Here is a 13,293-nt window from a genome sequence, read left to right as displayed (position 1 = left end):
TAATCATCTGTAGGCACTGTGAGACTTGACTGAAGACCACCGGGAGGTGCTCCTGGTTATCCCTGAGGAGCTTCTTCAGCATTTTCGCCTAGGAGGTCAGCTGTTTGACCAGATACTACAGGAGCAAGAGCTTCATCAAGTTAGGCACCATCTCATTCAGAGATATCTGGGCCAAGGCCTCCACAAGGGTGGAGCAGGAGAATATGTGGAAGTAGGCTGTTGGGGATGCAGCCTCCCCTGCCTCAGTCCCAGAGAGCTGCACCTTCACAAGGCCCTGGCCTCACGTGGGTCCTGAAGGTCTTCCATGAGCTTGCTCAGCTCAGTAATCTAGACCACTAGTGTGATGCCTGGGATCAAACTACAGAGTGAGGCAGGAGTGAGGCATGGGGGCAAGTGAGACAGATGAGGACCATGGGCCTGGATGGTGGATAGACAGGCTGTGAACGGCCTCACCTGAGAACCTCATGCTGGGCGGCCACAGGCCAGTTCCAGGTCTCTGCTTGAAATGTGCTCTCAGACCTCACAGGGGCATGCCTCTGGAGTGGCCAGTCCCATGGCTACCTGAAGAAGGAATGGAAGTGGCTCCCCAGGGTGTGGTCAGCACAGCCTGAGATTTCTGGCACTGACAAGGTAAGTGGATTAGGCCCTTGTGGCGTCCTCTCTGTTCTTGGATGGGCATCCCTTGGTGTCCACTCAGGGCACCCTCGTCACCTTGACTCCTGGCATTGCCTGGACCTCCTCTGTTCACTGACCTCAGGACACGGGCCTCAGATGTCTGTCTTCACCTCCTGGTTCCTGCAGCTCCTGTGTGAAACTGAGGGGGCACCTCGGTAGTATCCTGTGGCACAACCCTGAGCATTCTCTGATGGTACTAGGGGTGCACACTGTGAGGTCCCCTCAGTTGTGTGGTGAGTGGTCCCCTCAGAGCTTCCTTGTAGTGCTTATATTTCCCCTGGCACAACCTGGTCCCTCCCCTCTTGGGGTCTGGAGGGAAACGCAGAACAAGACCCGAGACTGAACAGAAAGCGCTGAGGGGCCACACATGCGGCCGCACCTGCCAAGGGTATCCTTTGGGGCCTAGTCTGGGGAGATGTTCAGTCCTCAGCTTCTCTTCACTTCCTGCCTGGCCTCCCAGCACTGATCACAGGGGCGGGGGTCTGCTCAGTCCTCCATTGCGGTTGAGGAGTCCAGCCTCTGCCGACCTGAAGCCTTCGGCTCTGTCTGAAAAACCTCACCTACCGAGGTCCCTAAGGCAGAGGTCAAGAAACTGCTCACCCCATTCTGTGCCCTCCAAGACCCTCTTGCAAGGGCCAAGATCCCTCCCTGTTGGGGTCTAACTGCCTTAGTCCCTCCTTGCATGCAGCCTAGACTCCAGACAAGTCCTGCAGTTGTCCCGTCTGCCATTTGGAGTTTCCCCTGCTTTCAGGAGGTCCCCAGTCTATCTGCCAGGGTTGTCAGGCAATGCGGCATGAGGTCATCCTGCCCAGGGACTACCAGGGTTCCCTCTGTTCTGAGATCTGGCTACCCTCAGTCCTCCCTCAGGGTCCTCACCTTGATTTCCAGGAGGACCTAGTCTCTGTCCTCTCCCCACCATAGTCCCTGCTCCTCACACCGTGTCCCGAGTCTCACAGAGCTGGATGTCAGGAACTCAGGACAGACCTAGTGTGCTCTTCTCACCCCGAGGGCTCCCAGGGCCGATGGCAGCGGCAGGGATCTGTGGGGTTCCATCCCTCTTATCTTGGGATCCCTAGAGTTTTCACTTGGGGCCCCTTCAGCCTTCCCTCAGAGACCTCATCTTATCTCCAGGTACGACTTCAGATTCTCTCCTCTGCCCTACTAACGCCCCAAACCTCATACCAGGACCCCAGTCTTTCTGAGATGCGGATGTCAGTAAGTCATCTCTCTATACTAAGACACCAGTCTGAAATCTGGATATTAAGAAGTCAGCCCCCTATACCAGGTCCCCAGTCTCTCTGAGACCCAGTCAGGAAATCCAGCATACATTCATCCACCCAATGTCCTCCCAGAGCCCACTCTTCTCTGGGATCCAGGGTTCCCTCTGTCCTTCCTCAGTGTCCTCACCTTGACTCTCAAAAGAAAGAAGATCTTTCCCACTGCCCATCTGAGGCCCTGCCCCTTCTAACAGTTGCCTAATGTCTCTGAGACACAGATGTGGAAGTCAGAAGAGGCTGCCAAGTGCTCATCCCAATACCAGGGTGGCCCAGGGCTGACAGCAGGGTCAGGAATCTGTGGGGTTCCTTAATCCTCCCTCAGGAACCTCATCTTGAGCCCTGACATATCTGGGGATGCCCCCTGTGTTGACCAGAGGCGGGACCCTCACATCAAGTCTCAGGGATCACAGAGGGTGGGTGAGCACATGCTGCATTTCCTGACATCTGGATCTCAGAGAAACTGGGGACCTGGGAAAGAGGGTGTAGCCTCAGGTGAGCAGAGGGAAGATCCCCAGCTCCTCCAGGGTTTCAATTTGAGGACACTGATGGACGATTGAATGGACCCTGGACCCAAATCAGAGGAGACTTCAGAAAAGCCTGGAGCTGATGTTGGTCCTTGGCCGAACTGGTATACGATGAGCCCAAAATGCATGGCCTCACTTCCTGACATCTGGGTCTCTGACTGGGGACCTCGCATATGGGGCGGGGCCACAGGGGGGGTCGAGTCCCAGGTCCTGCCGGGTTGAAGACCTTGAGGACCCTGAAGAAGGACTAGAGGATCCTGAACCCCTAATCAGAGGAGACCTCAGAGAAGCCCGACTCTGTTGTCAGTGCACGGCAACCGTGGGGTCAGGATGAGTGCCACAGGCATGAGCTGACTTCCTGACATCCGGGTCTTCAAGAGACTGGGGTCCTGCTATAAGGGGCGGGGCTTCAGTTGCAGAGAGGTGAGAATCCAGGTCCTGCGTGGAGGCAAGTTGAGGTTCCTGAAGGAGGACTGTGGGCACCCTGAGTGAGGACTGATGGAACCCCACAGATCCCCATCCCTGTAGTCGTCCCTGGGAGCCCTTGGGGTGAGAAAAGCACAGTAGGTCTGTCTGACTTCCTCACATGTGGGTCTCAGAGGGACTGGAGGCCTTGTGAAAGCGGCGTGGTCTCAAAATGGTGGACGGGACAATCGCGTGTCCTGCCTGGAGTCCAGGCTCCATGCGAGGAAGGATTGAGGTGGTTCGACACCAACCTGGAGTGATCTTGGCCCTTGCAAGAGGGTCTTGGAGGGCCCAGAGAGGGGTGAGCAGGGTGAGCAGTTTCTTGACCGATGGCTTCGGGACCTCGGGAGGTGAGATTTACAGGAGGAGGTGGAGGCTTCAGGTTGGCAGAGGCTGGACTCCCCAACCCTGAGGTTGGACTGAGCAGACCCCTGCCCCTGTGGTCAGTGCTTGGAGGCCAGGCCGGACGTGAGGAGGAGCTGAGGTCCAAGCATCTCCCCAGCCTAGGACCGGCACGAGGCCCTGGGCAGGTGTGGCAGCATGTGGGGCCTGTCAGCGCTTTCTGTTCAGTCTTGTGTCTTGAGTTTCTTTCTACTCCTCCAGAGGGGATGGTCCAGGCCATGCCAAGGGAAAGGTGAGCACTAAAAGGGACCCACCACACAACTGGGTGTAGTCAGAGTATCCGTCCCCACCTAGCAGCACAGAAGTCGCAGGACTGTGGCACAGTACAGCCTTTAGATTTCACCTCCATTTCTCTCACAGGAGCTCCAGGAACAAGGAGGCAAAGGCAGAGGTCTGAAGCCTGTGTCCTGAGTTCAGACAGCAGAGGAGGTCCGGGCAGTATCAGGAGTCAAGGTGAGAGGGTGACCTGAAGTGAACCAGAGGCTCCCTATCCCAGAACAGAGAGGGGCACCAGGAGGTCCCAATTCCTCCCACTTTGTTGGATCTGGAAATCTCAGGCTGTGTTGACCGCACCCTGGGGAGCCAACTCACTTCCTCCTTTGTGTAGCCAGGGGACTGGCCTCCCAGAAGGAGCACTCCTGTGAGGTCTGAGAGCACCCCTCAAGGGGAGAGCTGTAAGTGGCCTGTGTCTTACCATCCAGGATGCCTTTCTTAGCCCCGGTTGCTCACACCTCTTCTCTCCCAGAGGCCCTTGGTCCCCATCTGTACCTCTGCCTCACTTCTGTGTCTTGTTTGACCTCAGGCACTGTGCTCGTGGTTGAGATGAGTGAGCTCAGCAAACCCAAGGAAGACCTTCAGGACCCAAGCAAGGCCCAGGGCCCTGTCGAAGTGCCGCTCTTGGCTGAGGTGGGGGTGGCTGCATCTCACCTAGCCTCCTATATCCTAGCATCCTCCTCCACTAATGTGGAGGCCCTGCCACAAGAAATCCTTGATGGGATGATGGCTAACCTGCTGAAGTTCCTGCTCTTCAAGTATTGAGCCAAGGAGCTGACCTCCCAGGCGGAAATGCTGAATGAGGTCCTCAGGGATAACCAGGAGCACTTCCCGGTGGTCTTCAGTGAAGTTTCAGAGTGCCTGAGGCTGGTCTTTGGTGTGGAGATAAAGGAGGTGGACCCCAAGGAGCACATTTACACCTTGGTCCCCACCCTGGGCCTCACCTGCGATGAGATACTGAGCGACGGGGAGGGCCTGCCAAAGGCCGGCTTCCTGGCACTGGTCCTCAGCGTGATCATGCTGTGTGGAGACCCGGCCCCTGAGGAGGCGGTCTGGGGAGTACTCAGCAGGATGAGGGTGTATGTTGGGAGGGAGCACTGTGTCTTTGGGGAGCTCAGGGAGCTGCTGACCCGAGTGTGGGTGCAGGAGGGATACCTAGAGTACCAGCAGATGCCTGACAGCCACCCTGCTCGGTATGTTTTCCTGTGGGGTCCCCGGGCCTATGTGGAGACCAGCAAGTGGTAAGTCATGGCATTTATACTCAGGGTTAATGAAAGGGATTTGAGGGCCTTCCCATTTCTGTGTGCAGAGAATGCGAGGGAGGAGGAATAGGGGGCCTGAGCCAAAGGAGCAGCCAGGTTGTTCCTTTCCTCTGTGACTGAAGAGGAATTAGTCAGCCTTCTCAGAAGTGAGGGCACGGGCCAGTTGGGGGAACCAGTGTGTAGCATCTTTTGGTTCCTGTTCTCTATGATGACATGGGGATTCATCTCTGTTTTCTTTTAAATTTTTGCCAAAGTTTGGTTTCAGAGAAGGCTAAAGAAACTTCAATAGCATTGTGAATGATATTGATCCGAGTGTATTTGTGGTTACCCTGTTGAAAAACAAGAGTTTTGCTGTTTTGTAAAAGAGATTGGGAAGTCTTCCATTTTGTTCTGTGGTCCTGAACAGAATACAATGGAAGAAAAATTAGAACTGTTTTGAAAACATGAACTTACATAGCAATAGTATTGAATGGAGAAGAATTAGATAATAAAAGGAATTGTAGTGAATTCATGCTTATGTCCTTCTTTTCTGTCATTCACAATAACTAAATTATCTCAGTTAGTTTAATTCTCCTGGGTTATTAAAGAAAGTAGCAGACAATCTGAGAGCCCTGCTCATTGGATCAGTTAATCCAAAGAAGTGTACTGATTCTCTGCTCCGTGAAAGGCCATGTTAACAGTGGGGACACTAGGAGTAGCAGGACACCCCCACACTTACAGCAATGGTCGAGGAGCCACAGTCACATGAGGTCGAGGGGAATCTCTGTAACGGATCATTGCTGTGAGGTGTCCTTTTGCTTCTTGGATAAACCCCAGAAAGATCTCTTTCTAGGGCAGGCAGGAAGGGGTCCAGGCTCTTGCCCCATAGCTGTTGACCACAGGGATGAAATAGGTGTGTTCTATCCACCATCTGCTAGGAATCCTAGAGAAATGTGAATCTTGCTCTTTGATATATGCCCAGTATTCCCTGTACTAGCCCTCTTGTCTCTGCCTTGGGAAGCTGATTAACAAGTACATTGAAATAACAGTTTCTTTGGTCATCTGGACTTTATGATTTTCACTTGTGAGCATGATCTAGATTTCATTTGGATGAAATGAGTGAAGAGAAGCTGCAAAAGTGGACAGGACCTGCTGTGTGACTAGAATCCTGGGTCTTTGAGTGAGCTGTGCCCAGCTGGAGACACTGCTCTCCACCCCGAAACACACACAGACACTGAAATTGATATACATTCTCCAGGAAGAAAACACAGGACAGCAATTCTGAGTGGTTTTCTATTCCATTTCTAATTAAGCTGCCAATTCTTTGAGGTGTCCTGAAAACCAAACAGTTTCCAGAGGGGAGAGGGACAGAGTCTGAGATCCGAAGAGCATGAGAAATAAGTACTAGCCAGTAAAGATGCAACATCTGCCAGCATCCCTGGGTTCGGGTGGGTTCAGAAGTGTGGAGGCAGCAGAGACCCAGGTTAAGGCTGTGCCTGGCAGCAAAAGGCAGGAGCGACTTCTGGGCCTAAGGAGGTGGTGAGGTCACTGCAGTGGGGGTGTGGATGGGTGCAGGGGGCTGAAGGGGCAGCTCCCCATGCTGAGTGCCAGAGAACAAGGGGAACAGGAGATGTGATTCTGGTCACATATATGGCAGCTGCCAGATAGTCAGTGAACACTTGGAAAAGGTGGAGAATTTCAAGACCAATGGGAACTGTTCAGACTCTCCTTCCCACAAAAAAGGAGATTTTTAACTGCTGCTCTTTGCGGAGCATCTGCTAGGCAGTGTGGAATTGGAGAGATGTCAGGTGTTCAGGCACCTCTTGTCTTCCTCTCTCCCTGCACACATGGGGACACGACCCTGCCAGGCCTCTTCACTTAGGAAGGGACATATGATGACCCGGGTCCAGTGAATTTTGAGCAGAAGCGTTTTGTCAATGACCATTTTTTCTGAAGGGACACAGGCACCTGGGGGTTAATCCTCAAGTCAGGACAACACGGACACAGACCACTCCGAGTGTGCTTCCTCTTACAGAGACTAAAATCCCTCAACTCTGACCAGGAGAGGGAGGGGGGAGCAGGTGCTGCTGCAGGTAAGATTCCTCCCCGGCCTCCACGAGGACGTCTATGCTCTGGGGCCAAGGCTGGGAACACAGCCCCAGGGGCACTCCAGGATGTATATGTGGCAGCTCTCATGGCAGGGACTCCTCATGCGACTTATGGGATATGACTGTTAGGTGTGGTTGGGTTCTTGTTCTGGGTACATAAGAACCTCAGGCCTTTGATTGCAAGGAGGCCCAAACTATCCCCCACCCCTACTGATTTATCTGGAGGTCATTTCCAGGATCCAGCATCTTCTGCAGCAGCCTCTGTGTGCACACACACCCCCCTGTTCCCAAGCTGATCTTGCCCAGGGCATCACAGATTGCACAGGCACCTCCCTTGGGTTAAGGATTCTCAGTGAGTGTTCTGCTCCTCTGAGAAGTCCCTGTGTTTCCTCATGGCTTCCCTGGAGGCTCAGTGTTAAAGAATCTGCCTGCAATGTGGGAGATGCAAGTTCATCCCTGGGTCGGAAGGTACCCTAGAGGAGGAAAAGGTATCCAACTCCACTATTCTTGCCTGGGAAATCCCATGGACAGAGGAGTTGGGGTGGGGGGGTTGTCCCACAGTCCATGGTGTCGCAAAGAGTGAGACACGACTGATGGACTGAGCACTCACATGTACGCACAGCTAAAGGTTTGCTCTGGACCCTTGTATCCTTGGGAAGACATTGACCCCTGCCTGGATCTTGACGGTCTTCTGTGGCAAATAACACTGGCAGACATCTTAAAGTGGTTTTCGAGCAAGTACGGGGTTCCAGGTCTACACCTGGCCTCGGTTGGTGGCTTTTGCCATATCCAGGCAAAACATCTATGAGGTTGGATTAGGGCAGTGTTTGTGGGATTTGAGAAAAAAGTGGATCCAGAGATGTTTCTGTGGTGGAAGAGGCCCGGTGAGTCTATTATATGGGATTGGAGGTTAAGGGAGAGGAAAAGTTGAAGCTAATTTAGCAAGGGGTGTTTCACACTTATAGGTTCCGTGTGCTTGTGTTTGGTTTCCTTTCAATTTCCTTTTTTAAAATACTTAGCATGTTTTGCCCAAAATTTCCTTGTCTTTCTTATTTTGAAAATAGACTTTATTATTTTTTTTTTAAAAATAGACTTTATTTTCACCTTTTCCTTTGGAACCCTTTTAACCCTTGTAACTCTTTATGATTTGAAAAAAAAAATTGTGAAAATAGAAATCTCTCATGCCCCTCACCCAGTCTCCCCTATTCCTAATATCTTACAGTAATATGATATATTTATTCCAATTAATGAGGAAGTATTGATGCATTATTTCTTATCAACTAAAGTTCATACTTTACTCAGATTTCTATAGGTTTTACCCATTCTTGGATTCTGGCAAGGAAAATACCCTAACATTTACTTGTAATGACTCCTTGGGCTCCTCTTAGCTTTAACATTTCTTGGTTTTGGATAGTCTTGACAGTTTTGAGGAGTATTCAGTAGATGTTTTGTACCATGCCCCTTAACTGGTATTTGTCTGATATTTTTCTCATGACTAGCCTGGGATTATAAATTCGGGGGAGGAATTTTACAGATGTAAAATCCTATTCTCATCACATTGTATCAAGTGTATATACTATTAGCACAATTGATCACTGATGATGCTCTCATTGATCATGTGGCTGAGGTAGGGCTTTTCATGTGTCTATGCGATAAAGTGATTGCTTTACGCCCCCTTTCTATCCTGTCCTCTTTGGAAGAAAGTCATGATGTGCAGTCCATGCCTCAGGGGTGGGGAGTTATGCTCCCCTTTCTACAAGTGGGAGTGTCTGCATAAACTGGAATTTTTCTGTGTGGAACACTTGCCTATCCTTGTTTGTGTAATTAAGAAATTATTTCTGTTTCTCAGTATGGAATCATGGTATCTTTATTACACGTTGGGTTAAAATCCAATACAACTTTATATATTTTTATTTTCAAATTGTTCTCGGATTGGCCATTGGGAACTCTTCCTGTCATCTCCCTTTGTATATACCTTTGTCGACCCCCTGGAAATTTTGCTTCCTCTTTTGAAAGTTTTTTGAGCACTTCTTTTTCTTTTCTTTTTTTAATTTTCACACCATACAAGATGCTCCAGGCTCATTTTCCATATTTCCTGTCCCAATTCTAGAATCGTCATTTTTTCCATTTAGCCATTATTCCTTTTATTGTCGAATGGAATTGACAAAACTAGATCTGTGCCCTGAGTGTGCTCATTGGTACTGAAGGGTCATTGCTTCTGGGCACCTGTTGACTGACAGGGGAAAGAATTATATGTGTACTTCTTAACCTGTGTTTATTTATATATCTAGAAATATTTTAGATGGTAATGATTTCATGGGTATGACACCAAAAACAGACAAAAAAAGGAAAAACATCGATAAATTAGACCTCATCAAAAAAAAAAAAAAAAAAAAAGGCTGTGCATGAAAGAACACAATCAAGGAAGCTACCATATGATCCAGCAATTCCACTTCTGAGTGTATATGCAAAAGGAAATGAAAATAGGATATCGAAAAGATATCTCCACTCCTACATTTATTGCAGAATTGTTCACAATAGCCAAAATATGGATACAACATCAGCATCCGTCAGTGGATGAATGGATAAAGAAGATGCAACATATTCAGGATAGAGCCATATGAGAGAAGGAAATCCTGCCATTTGCAACAACTTGGAAGAAGCTTGAAGGCATTATGCTAAGTAAAATAAGTGAGACAGAAAACGATAAGTATGGTTTGTTATCATTTACATATGAAATCTAAAAAGGACAAACGGGGACTTCCCTTGCAGTCCAGTGGCTAAGACTCTGCAGTTCCAATGCAGGGAGCATGGATTTGATCCCTGGTTAGGGAACTAAGATCCCACACTGTTGTGCTATTATTGTATTACCTAACTACTTGGTCATCTAGGCGGATCCATTCAAGGGAAGTACACAACAGAGAAAACTAAATACCCCAGTCTGTGTGAGAGGACCAGAAGGAGAGTTTCCTGGTAGCCAAAGAGTGAGGGCCGATAGTGGGGAAGAGCAAATATGAGCAAGGGATCCCAGCTAGGTGTAGGAACTCCTGAGTTCAACCTGAGCTGTGCATACAGGAATCTCACCAGAGACAGAATATCAAAAGCATGGAGAACTAAACCATTGCCCTAGGGGCAGGCTGGGCCCTGCGTGATTCACAAATACTGTGGATCTAAATATCACTGCATCAACCACAGCAAAATGCACATTTATTTCAAGCACATGGGAAACTTTCAACAAGATAGAACCCTATCTCCTCAAAACAAACTAAAAAAAAATTGATGCAGAGTATGTTCTCTGACAAGAAAAGAATCAAACTAGAAGTCAAACAATATGGAAGGAGAAGAAAAGTCTCAAAACATTTGGAAATTAAAGAACCATCCACAGGTAAAAGAGAGATTCTCAAGGAAATAGAAACTGCACTGGAATGAATCAAAATCAAAGGGCAATATATTGGAATTTATGGGATGCATCCAAATCAGTGTTAAGAGGGAAAATTATAGTATTTAATGTTTAGATTAAGAAAGAAGAAAGACCTCAATCAGTAATCTATGCTTCCAAGTTAACTTAGAAAAAGAAGAGAAAACTACACCCAAAGCAATCTGCAAACAAACAAACCAAAAACAGAAGAGAAAAAAAATTCAAATCAAAAATAAAGAAAAAAAATCTTGGGGAAAAAACTGGTTCATTCAAAAGATCAACAAAATTGATAAAACTCTAGCTAGATAAACAAAATCAAAAAAGAGAAGACATGACTAATATCAGAAATGAAATACTATCACTACAATTCTACAAGCCCTACACCAAAGATGTTGGAAGGATAAAAAGGAAACACTAAGAACAAATCTATGTACAGTACATACATTCAAGAACTTAAGTGGAATTTAAAATTCCTCAAAATCCAGAAACTACCCAACTCACCCCTGATGAAATGTATAACCTTTATAGTAAGTACTACAACTATTAGAGAATGGATATCTCATTTTAAAATTTTCTAAGAAGAAAATCTTTAGAACCTCAGAAATATCAAAGAACTGAAACAGAAATTTTCAGAACCAACTTTATCAGTACTCTGAAGAATTGTCAAAAGTTAGCAGCAACAAGCTACCAAGATTGTGAGCTCCACTGGGTCAGGGTTACTGGTTATGCTCTGTGGTCCTGGTGTCCACCATGGGCCTTGGCACTCAGTGGGAGATCAGAAAGTGTTCGCGAAATCATGTCTTAGTCACGGCTCCTGCAATCTGGTTGGATCAACTCTATTTGGCCCCCAATACATGTAACGAGTCAACACGAGCATAAACACAAACAGGAGCGGTGACACGAGTACACCTCTGCAAACATCTGTGGAGAGGTGCCTGACACTTACACAGCCAACAGAGACAGAACTGTTTGAAGCACATGGGTAGCTTTAAAAAATCCCATTTTTCGTGAAAGTCTGATCACTGCTGTGAAAGAACCAAATGATGGCAAGAAAGAGCTTCTCATAGAATGACAAGCTGAGCCCATGTCCTCCAAGTGCTGGGAGAACAGAAGTGGCATTTAGGAGGAAATGACCAACCAGGCACAATAGGAAGGCTATTTAGGTTTGGAGGAGTACAATATTCTGATGACTTCCAGAAGTATAAAACCCAGTCCTTTCCTAAAATATCCTCTGGCACATTCGAGACACAGAGAACTTTGACTCTTCTAAGAGCATAAACATTCTGGCCCTTCCCTGATAGTGTATGTGGTAAATGTCAGTACACAAGAAACAAATGGCCGCACAGTCTAAATTCCAGGCCTGGCCTTCTTGTCACTGTTACACAAAAGTGAGTGTATGAAATGAGTATTTAGTAATTCTGTTTCACTTTTTGGCTGTGCTGGGGCTTTGTTGCTACCCACAGCCTTTCTCTAGTTGCAGCTAGTGGAGTCCACTCTCTTGTTGTGGAGCACGGGCTCTAGGGTGCACGGGCTTCAGTACTTGTGGCACATGGGCCCAGTTGCTCCATGGCATGCGGAATCTTCCCAGACCAGAAATCAAACCCGCCTTTCCCACTGTGGAAGGCAGATTCCTAAATAGTAGACCACGAGGGAAGTCCCCCAAATCCTGACTTTTAATAGTTTTATTTAGATATTCTATTTCTTCTTTTTAAACATTGTTTGAAATATGTCTATTGATACAAATTCATATAGCTCAAAACTCGTCCATTTAAAGTGTAAAACTCAGTCATTGTTAGTGTGTTTGGAGAGCCAGACGAGCACAACCACAGTCAATTTTTGAAAATATCCAGCACACCAGTAAGAACCCAAGTGGATGAACATTCACAGACACTGTATCCACCACCACCTCCCCCCGGCCCACCCCAGCCTTGCATGTGTGTGTGTTCAGTTGCTCAGTCATGTCTGAATCTCTGCAACCCCCTGGGCTGCAGCCTGCCACACCCTTCTGTCCATAGGGTTTCCCAGGCAAGAATACTGGAGTGGGTAGCCATTTCCTTCTCCAGGGGATCATCCCAAGCCAGGTATCGAACCTGTTTCTCTTGCATTGGCTGGCGGATTCTATACCACTGTACCACCTGGGAAGCCCCTAGTCTTAGGTAGCCATTAATCTTCTTTCTTTATCTCTAGATTTCCCTATTGTGGATATTTCATATTATTGGAATCATAACACGTGGTCTTTGGTGGCTGGCTTCCTTCACCTAGCATGATGTTTTCGAGGTTCTCCCACAGTGTGTTTTTTCATTTCGCTCTTCATGCATTTGGTGTCACATCTGAGAATCCCTTTCTGAAATCCAATGCCATAAAACTGTACCTCTGCATTTTCTTCTGAAAGTTTTAATGGCTCAAGTCTGGGAGTTGATCAAAGGTCTGCAACTCTCTGTTTTTGTGATTCAGAGCAGAGTTTTGCTCATTTGACCTGTGACATCTCTGCTTATACAGATCAAATAAGAACTTACTGGGCTTCCTAACTTTTTTACTTCTAGGAGGATCATGAGCAACTGGATAAAACCATAGAGCTGCCCAAGTCAGACTGTTCTGATTGGTGGTTTGACTCTTCTCTCCATTCCTGTAGCCAGGCCCATCTTGCCCTTGGTGGTTGTGTGCTGCCACTTGGCTCTGGCCATCTGGGGATCTAAATACTCCCACTGCATTTAGGAGTCTCAGTTCAGTGACTTCAGTTCCTACTCTGAGTTCTGGCCTGCAGAGAAGAACAATCAGAGAGTTCTTCAAGGGTGCTGGGGCTTCCCTCACAGTCTTTGTGAATGATATGTCTTCAGGACTCTCCCAGGATGGATAATTATGTCTTCAATGACAAATATACACTAACAGTTAAATCTCTGTAAATCTCTG

At 47.9% G+C, this 13,293-nt stretch overlaps 2 protein-coding genes and 1 pseudogene across 9 annotated transcripts in view; all 3 read left to right on the top strand.

The window, feature by feature from the left end:
* LOC122689845 overlaps positions 1-5,280 on the top strand; it is a 587,451-nt pseudogene extending 582,171 nt beyond the window's left edge.
* LOC122689843 (melanoma-associated antigen 10-like) overlaps positions 1-13,293 on the top strand; it is a 335,391-nt gene that overhangs the window by 107,527 nt on the left and 214,571 nt on the right. The window lies entirely within an intron of this gene.
* LOC122689847 (melanoma-associated antigen 10-like) overlaps positions 1-13,293 on the top strand; it is a 596,047-nt gene that overhangs the window by 529,365 nt on the left and 53,389 nt on the right. The window lies entirely within an intron of this gene.

This window comes from Cervus elaphus, chromosome X (genome assembly GCF_910594005.1).
Source record: "Cervus elaphus chromosome X, mCerEla1.1, whole genome shotgun sequence".
Lineage (NCBI taxonomy): Eukaryota > Metazoa > Chordata > Mammalia > Artiodactyla > Cervidae > Cervus > Cervus elaphus.
The sequence above is the reverse complement of the archived record's forward strand: the minus strand, read 5'-3'. Positions and strand labels throughout refer to the sequence as shown.